This window comes from Microtus ochrogaster, unplaced genomic scaffold, assembly GCF_000317375.1.
Source record: "Microtus ochrogaster isolate Prairie Vole_2 unplaced genomic scaffold, MicOch1.0 UNK139, whole genome shotgun sequence".
Lineage (NCBI taxonomy): Eukaryota > Metazoa > Chordata > Mammalia > Rodentia > Cricetidae > Microtus > Microtus ochrogaster.
In genome coordinates this window covers 525660-535416 of record NW_004949237.1, presented here as the reverse complement: position 1 = coordinate 535416, position 9757 = coordinate 525660, and the positions used below count along the sequence as shown (strand labels likewise).

The following is a 9757-nucleotide window of genomic DNA, read 5'->3' as shown; positions in this document are numbered from 1 at the left end:
AGGAGCGGAAGGACCTCCCGCAACAATGACTCAGCTATCAGGTGTTAAGTATATACTCATACTAATTAGGTATATTTTATGATATACTTAGGTATATGTAAGTGCAAAAGTACTCAAACATCAGTCCTCATTGCAGCTCTCTACCCAATATCTAGGAAACAGATTCAAACTGGGTGACCATCAACTGAAAATAGATAATGAAATTGTAATAGGTATATACAATAAAATTTCATTCAGTTTTAAAAATGAAATTCTGAGTAAAATAGATGGAACTAAAAAATTTACCTAATGAGGTAACCTTGTCATAGATTGACAAACACTATCATAGCCAAATTCCTTTTTTTTCAAGATGGGGTTTCTCTTTGTAGCATTGGAGGCTATTCTAGAACTCACTATGTAGACCAGGCTGGCCTCAAACTCACAGAGATACATTTGCCTCTTCTTCCCAAGTGTTGGGATTAAATGCATGTGCCTACAACCCCTGGCTCATAGCCAAATTGCTAGTGTGTTTAACCTGTGCTTATAAAGAACAGGACACTAGATATGGGCCATTAAAAGGACAACAAGAAAAACAGATACCTCAAGGAAAGAGAAATTCTAGTATATATATGGTATAAATGTGAAGAGAGGAAATATGAGATTGAATATGTTTATACAAAGAATATATATATATGACATGGAAATATGAGGGGTAGAATTAACCAAAACCAAGAATATATGAAAGTTCCTTACAGAAACTCATTAGTGTAGTGGCATTTCACTTGTATTTCAATAAAGTTTGCCTGGGGATTGAGAAAGTATAATAGCCACTCTGGACAGCCAGAAATGACATAAACCTTTAATCCCAGTAGCCACAATAACATGCACCTTTAATCCCGGGAGCCACACTAGTTGCAATACAAACTATGCAGTGCATTCCTTTAATCCCAGTGGTGAATGCCTTTAATTCCAGTCCTTGAGAGGAATATAAAATGGTAGGAAACAGCTGTCAGAAATTCCTGGAGGCATGATTGCCATTTTGGACTGAGATCAAGGTAGACCTAGTGGCTGCCTGCTTTGCTTTTCAGATCTTTATGTTGAACTACAATTTTTCTCTCAGAGTTTTTATTGATCATGTTTCACATTAGTTTGTAAGATCATTTAAAAAATATTAGAAAGTTTAAATCAAAGCACTTTGTGTGAGTGGACAATACTGCTCCCAGTAATCATAAAAATCATAGAAAACTTCATTGCTGGTGTTGGGATACCATCCTAGGAGTTGCTCCCTGTGAAGGGTCTGAGTATCCAAGTAATAAAGGCAATTGTCACTGTTGTCAGTTGCCCCCCACTAAAAAATGAGCTGGTAAGACCATATTTCTATAAACATCCACATATGCTTGTTACAGTACATAAAGAGAGCAAGCTGGGAATGGGCTGAAACATACCTTTCTGCTGAATAATCCTCATAGTACCAGAAGGAATTATGTAGGTTCTTAGTGGGAGATTGTTGTCAGTAGTATTACTCAGCTATGGAAACTGTGATCTATACTTAAATACCCTTACAAGGTATGCCAATAATGCATAAATAATAATTGCAATAATGGCAATTGTAGTATCAGAGTAGCCAATAATTTTTGGATTGAGAAGAGTTAACATTTGGTACAGTCAATATAGGTGAATCTCCATGCTAAGAAATAGGTCCTAGTGCAGAAGCCATCACCGTTTTTCTGTGAAATGGACATAACATGCACATTAACTTGTCTTCTAAGTAGATGTGTTTCTTCTTATATATCACTATTATCAGCATGGTCAAAGGTGATTCTTCTTATAGTGGGCAGAAATAATTTTGCAAACTCAAAACTGGTCCAAATGCTGAGAATAAGTGCCTTTTTAATGATCACCATAAATGAATAACCCAATAAAGGGTTAAGAATCATGGATGAAGAAGATACAATAATGATATAAGAGCTTAAAGATTGAGTAGAGTGGTGTGGAATACTGTCTTCTAGACATAACATGGTCATAGCACACTTTAACTCATAGTAGCAGTGATTATTTCACACAACCCACACAAGACTGGGCTCTTTAATATTCTATCAAGGAGATAGCAAGTACTTCTAAGAGTCTATACCTTCCCTTTGGATTTATAAGCAGTTAAGCAAACTTGGGTGCCAGTGCTCATGAGAACCCTTCTTAAGGATCTATATGTAGTTAGTGGTTGCTGATAGAAGGGAAGTACTTTTTCAGTAGAGTAGCTATGTTAAGGTGTCCATGTTTCTGTAAATGACTCCTCACTTGTGTGCCTATAGCAACCACAATGGCTAACTGTGTCGCAACACACACATGAAGAAAAGGAACATGAAAGTAGAAAGGAGAAATAGTTGAAAAGAGGAAAAGGTTATACAAATATAGAAACAGGACAAGATGGATTAGTGTGTCATTATTGTGGTCAAAAACATACATGTGTAGAAATATAATTTATGAAAAACGTTACTGTATATAATTGATATATTCCAAAAAAGTTATAAAAGGATAAAGTATAAAGAATCCCTGCCTATGAAAAAAATTTGAGACAAATAAGAAAATGTGACTTAAAATATTTGGAAAGTTGCATATTAACAAAATGGTGATGGTCAGGCTAATATATGGGAAGACAAGTGAAAAAAGACAAGAAAATCCACAAATAAGAAGAGTTGTAGGAATAAAACCACGTGTTATTTTTCTGTTGCTCTGATAAAATACTATGAACAAAAGGAACTTAAGGAAGAGACATCTTATTTTTGGCTTATATGCTTAGAGAATTAGAATAAAAGATAAGGTAACGTAGAAAAGTGGCAGGCAGGGCTATAGAAACTGGGAGCTCTGAGTCATCTCCTTAACTACAATCATGAAACAGAAGGAAGAAACTAGAAGTGGTTTAAGTATTTAACCTCTCAAAGCCCACACTCAGAATATATTTCCACCAGCAAGGCTGTTCCTCATAAGTCATCTAAAATATTGCCATTGATGCTTTGAAATAGTGTTTGGAGCATTTGTCATTCAAACCACCAAAAATGATAATATCTACATTAGTACTAGAAAGAATTCCAAATGTTGCCAGAATAGTGGGCCATGGGGCAAGATGTTGCTGTGCACTGTTATGCAATGATGTGTGAGAACAGGAAGACTTCACAATTATATTTGAAATGGTCATGAAACTTGAATGCACAGATTGGTTGATTGTAGAAATATATTATCAAGAGAGATGAAGACTACATAATATACTAAAGGCTAAAGATGTATCTAAGTAAGATAACTTACATGACATTTGGGTTTGAACTCCAATATAAAATAAACAGAACATGGTAGTAAGTGCTTGTAGTCTAAGAACACAAGAGGAAGATGCAGGAAGAGAAGAGTTTCAAGGTCTTCCTCAGCTATATAGGAAGTTCAAGTCCAGCCTAATCTATAGCTCACCTTGTCTTTGAAAAATGTCCCTGAGCCTTACCCAGTTCCTATATTTAATGGGACACTCACCATTTCCTTTGAGGAACCATTCAAAGTAAGTACTAAGTGACTCTGGATTCTTAACAAGATTTGTCTTACACCAGAAAAAATAACCAGACACAAGTACATCTCTGGGATATCTGATGACATCTAAAATAGAAAAACATGTACATGAAGGTCACTATAGTCATTCACCACTTTTTAACTGGTAAAATTATTATGAAATCCCAAACAGATATCCATGAGGTTTCTAAAACGTTTATTATTTTTATTTGGTTAAAATATATACATAAATAAAATATATGTAGTCAGAATCCTCTTGATGGTTTTATATGCTTTGAAAAATGTAATGGCCAATTGACTAAGGTGACTAATACTGTAGAAAACAAAACAACAACAATAATAATAATCCAAGACTGATTCTAAAGTTGTAAAGATCAACGTCTTTCATGATAAGGAGCCATCTATCCACTAGAAAAGGACATTTTACATATATAAAGTGATGAGTACTGTGCTAAATCTATCTGCAACATGACAAACCTATTGGTTTCTGTAACTGTAACTACCAAATATACCTCTCAAAAAATCATGGTGCAGAGCTTAATGCCAATGTGTCATTCCACGATGGTGAAAAAAAAAGACCTACAGGCAACTAAGAAATGCAGAGAGTCAGAGAAAATAATTTCCACTGGGAAAATCATAACAACTGGGTATACAATAACAAATGCTCAGTCCTGAAAATGTGCATTCAAGGAACATTGTACAGACTGATCAGGTTGTATTTAAGTGTTTAGGAATATACATATATGTGTGTATGTGTGTATATGTGTATACATATGTATATGTATACACACAAATATATAACATAAAATGTGTGTGTGTAACCACAATTAATGATCAAAACATGGATATCTATGATATCTACTGGAGTTCCTCTATCAGGGACATGGGTGATGATTCCTATGGTTACTGATCTCAATGAACAGCTAGACCAGAAAGACATAGTGGGTAGAGATGAGCCATAATTGTTGAACCATCTCCATGATTAGAACGTTGGTGCCTGTTCAGACTGCTTCCTCCATGAGCAACTCTGCCTTGGTTAATTCACCCACTGTGCATGGGGTATTTGTGGAATCAAAATTGGCTAATTGACTTTCATGACAGCAAAAGAGTAATAATCACTATACATTAAGATTTTAACTCTGCTTGGCCTGTATATGTAGCTCCTGAAAGTTCTACTGTGATATTTGATTTTTCTCATATATCTGCACAGGATCTCTGTGTGGTGGTTGACATCCTTTTACTTTGATACAGTATGAGTAGGGGACACATCAGCATCACCTAATGCTTGGAAATCTCAGTTTCCTCCCCTAATCTATAAAATCAGAGTGTATTTTAGCAAGAGCTGCAGAGCCTGTCATGGTATTCTAGGTTCAATGAACCTTTGATCAAGAATTTCTAAATGCCCCTTGACTGAAGAATGGATAAGGAAAATGTGGTACATTTACACAATGGGGTACTAGACAGCAGAAAAAAAAATGACATCTTGAATTTTGCAAGAAAATGGATGGAGCTAGAAAACATTATTTTGAGTGAGGTAACCCAGACACAGAATGACAATTATCACATGTACTCACTCATAGGTGGTTTTTAAACATAAAGCAAAGAAAACCAGCCCACAAACCGCAATCCCAGAGAACTTATACAACAATAAGGACACTAAGAGAGACTTACATTGATCTAATCTACATGGAAAGTAGAAAAAGACAAAATCTCCTAAGTAAATTTGGAGCATGGGGACCTTGTGGGAAGTTTGAAGGGGAAGGGAGAGGCAGGGAGGGGAACAGAGAAAAATGTAGAGCTCAATAAAAATCAATTTAAAAAAAGAATTTCTCAACCTCTGGACACTGACCTTGGCATTGGAACTGAAGAAAGACCTGGAAAAAATATGGAAGGGAAGGTGGTAGGTGATGAGGCGTGGTCCTTTCCTGTTGATTAATAACTGATATCCTTCTTCATTGTCTATCCAGGGTGAGCGTTCTCAAATGGGAACAGATTGGATCCACTTGGGATTCCCTTTAGTCTGAATCAAGCAGATCATCTCAATTAGCCAGTTAGTTCCTGAAAAGAAGTGATGGTCACTCATTTCCAAAGTACTTGTGAAAAAGCCTCAAATAGAATACACAACCATACAATTAACAGTGCAGCATTTCCAAGCCACAGATCTGTTTTGCTCACCATGTACATATGGTGTAAGTACAAAACATATTTATCCAGCAATTCCCAATGTTTTACATGGAAAAACTAAGACTATACTCAATATACTCTACTTGCCTACTGAACATCTCTTCCAGTTCTCAGCCATCACCATTCTCCATTTGGGTGCAGTGAATTTGAGTAGTCTATATATTTCAAAGGGATGCAGTCATGAAATCTGTCCTTGAGACTGACTCCCTTTTTTAAAATGCAATGCCATTGAAATGCATCCATGCTGCAGTGTGTGTATAAATACACCTTCTTTTTAAGATAAGTAAATCTCTTTTTGTCTATTTACCACACACACTAGTATTTGTGTTTAAATGCTCATCTGTCAGTGGATATTTTTCCAACTTTCTTCTCTGGTTACTGTCTGAATCGTTTCCTGAATTCTGCTGCCCTTGGTTTTCTATATTATTGTATTTTTCATGTTAGCAACCTAATACATACTCAAAGTTCAGTGCTTCTTCCACTCTGCAAGCATCCCTTCCCCCAAACCCATGATGCCTCTTTTTGGTTCCTTGAGATTTAAGACTCTTTACACTGGACAACAAGCATGGTGATTCACCTGCATGACACTGTAGTCTCCACCACATATTCTTATATCCGGGCCTTTTTTTTCTTCTGATGCTCTTTCTTTTGTTAATTCTCATGATTCTCCCTCTTCCACTCACTCTTCCACACAGAGACACAATGCCAGAGTCTGCCTTAGGTTTCACTGCCATTGCTCTCATGGTTTAACTGATCCTCTGACAACACAGATCAAGCGAGAGTTCTTTCTGTGAATGTAAATCTGCTGACACATAGCTTTTCATGCCCACAAATTATTTTAAGCATCAGATAATCAGATATAGAGAGCATTTCATTCATTCCCTAAATTAATGAGGATCAAGTCCTAACCTTCCTTATATAGTTTAGGATCATTCTCACTAACTCCTTACCTGATTTGGGGTAAGTCAGTATGACTGTGTCTTCATCTCTCACCACAAATTTATCACAGATTTCTTCAAGTAATTCTTTTGTATAACCCAAACCAGGGAAAGGCATCCCTTCAAACCAGAGGTAGTCCGACATGGCAAAGAATTTTTGTAGATGCTCTTATGATTCCAGATTTAGCTACCTGTTCAGCTTCTAGCAAATCTTGAGAACTAAAATTTATACTGTGGGAAAAGAAATTATTAACACCCATAGTTTATTGTAAAACTAGCTACTGATAGGAAGAAAGAGATATTGTAACAACCAGTCAAAGGTTGTTGTATTAAGCAACTGTGAACTCATTCAGAGATCATTCTTTAGCATATCTGAGCTTGAGTTCATGACTCCACACTAGAAAACCAATAACAAGCACCAGGACATAGAAATGGGGATTAATTTAAAATGCTTTTTAAATATAATTTTGCTTTCAGAATGCTTTCAAATGTGCAGAAAAATTACAGAGATTATACAAAATGTTTCCATTTGCAATTTTTTTTTAAAAAAATAGTAGTTGTTTTTTGAGAATTTTAATGTTTCTTAGCTGCACTATATAACTTTCACCATTTCCATCTACTCCTTCATTCATCCCCCCATTTTCCACATTTATGATGTGTTCCTTAATTTTCATTGCTATTTGCACATGGTAACATATACATATAACCTGTGGATTCCATTTAGTTCTGTATGTATGTGAATGTATCCTAAACTGAGCACTTTTGATTGTATGGCCAATATGGGATTTCCCCTCCTGAGGCAGCTGTCTCTTACTCTTTTAGTAGTCATTGACCTGATGTATTTCTTTATGTGGGGATTAAGACCATGTAGAATTTCCTCATTCTTATTTGAATACCACCTTGTGCCATTTTGCTGACTAATTTAGTGTGGGTGCCCACAGTGACTCTCTTTGATAGAATAAGATTCCCTATGTTTATTTAGCCCTCTTTCCAATATAGCAGGAATAATAAAACTCAGAGCGAGATATTGGGGTTCAACCTGAAGATTAGAAAAGCAACGCAGCCAAGGCACTAGAGAAGTCTTACCTCTACCAAGGCTGGTTGACCTCAGACAAAGCAGACTAAACATACTAAGATTCTCTACTTCCATTTTACATTCCCTCTAGTGCTGGGATTAAAGGTGGGTGACTCCTTAGTACTGTAATGAAAGGTGTAACAACCATCTCCTGGATTTGTTTCTGCATTTAATCTTGTGTAGCCCAGGGTGGCCTTGAACTAACAGAGATCCATCTTTAATACCAAACCCTGGTATTAAAGGTGTGTGCCACCATTGCGGGACCTCTAGAGGCTTAACTTTGCCATTCTGATCTTTAGGCAAGTTTTATTTATTAAAACATCAATAACCAGTGTATTTCCCCCTTCTTATCTAAAATTAAAAAAAGGTTATAACTAGTATAAGGAAAACTACATACAGTAAGTACAATAACTATATACAATATATACAGGCAATAAGTACAACAACAATTTCTAGTCCATTTGCATTTGATAAATTCAGGGAAATACTCCTTATCTATCCTATCTTGGTGAGTCCAAAGTCTTGTACATAATCTATTTTCTTCCATAACTTACTTTCTACATCTGTTAAACAAGGAAAACTATAACAAGATAGGGCAGATTCATGACTTCTGGCTTTATTCCATGGTTCAATAATCTTAGTCTCTTCTTTGAACCAGATTCTCGATTGAAATTGTGTACCAGTCTCTCAAACTCCATTAACCAAATCTTTCCAGTCATAATGGATAATTCTATTACAATTTGACCACAGGTTTAACATTTGCTTCACAAAAGTTGACGGCATGCCATATGAGACTACTGCTTCCTTGAGTCTCTGTAAATCTAACAACAGCACAGGAGTCCAGTCAGCTGTAACAGAGCCTTTGCCATTTGGCAATTCCTGTAAGATTACAAGATATATTATGGTTGGTTGTCGAAATCGTTAGGCTATTCCTCTCTAATCTTATAATGCAAGGCTAAAGTTGGCCTTCCATTAAATTCTTCTATCTGGGTTCATACCTCTCTGTGATCTGTTTTATTATATTTTCCAAGGCCTGTATTTTAGCACTCAGATTAATTGACTTTTAGTGATAAGGCAAAATCATAATGCTGAAAAAAGAAAAAAAGGCCTAGCCAGGTAGGACTGGAGCTGACATGAAGCCCTGGCTTGTAATGGTGGTTAAAAAGCCTGAAGCAAATGGTTTTAACATGACTTCATACCCCAAACACTGGGAATCAAATACAGCACAAATAATAAAAACCCAGAGTTAGATATTGGGGTTCAACCTGAAGACCAGGAAAGCAAATTAGTCAAGCTACTAGAGAAGTCTTAACTCTACCAAGGCTGGATAACCACAGACTGTGCAGACTAAACAGACTAAACAGATTGAGCTTGTCTCTTCTCCTATTTCACATTCCCTCTAATGATGAGGTTAAAGGTGTGTAACTCTCTAGTACTGGGATTAATGTTGTGAGCCACAACTACCTGATTTGTTTCTACACTGATCTTGTGTAGGGATAAGTTCCGCCCCTTAGGGGGCATGTTCGCCTTGGGCTAATGTTTACCTATAAATCTGGTGAGCCTGCTCGCAGTCCTTGCTTCTGCTTTCCTGGTCTCTGCGGGAACGGTGGTTCTGTAAGTCTATTTCTCCATTAAAGCTAAATACACACACACACACACACACACACACACACACACACAATTTGTCTGCATTCGTTTACGCCGTTACATTTTGGGGGATTGGATAATGGAAAAGTTTACTGAACTAAATCAACCAGTTTATTTCAAGGATGTGCTGACCTCACAATGGAAGCCAGGAGATGTGCTGCGTTGGGGAAGGAGTTTTGCTCTTATCTCCACAGGTGAGGAAAAAGTGTGGATACCGTCAAAATTAATAAAGGTTTGGTTTGAAGAAGAGAAGCCACTTGGAAAAGATAAATAACAATTCTTTCACAAGGATGGCAAGCATACTGATGGTAAGAAATACAGATAGGTTGGAGGCAGGGTTCTTTTCTTATCTCCACAGGAAAATACTCATCTTCAAAGAAATTAA

At 36.5% G+C, this 9757-nt stretch overlaps 1 pseudogene; it reads right to left on the bottom strand.

Moving 5' to 3' along the window:
- LOC102000788 overlaps positions 1-6795 on the bottom strand; it is a 16751-nt pseudogene extending 9956 nt beyond the window's left edge.
- Between the last annotated feature and the right edge of the window lie 2962 nt (positions 6796-9757).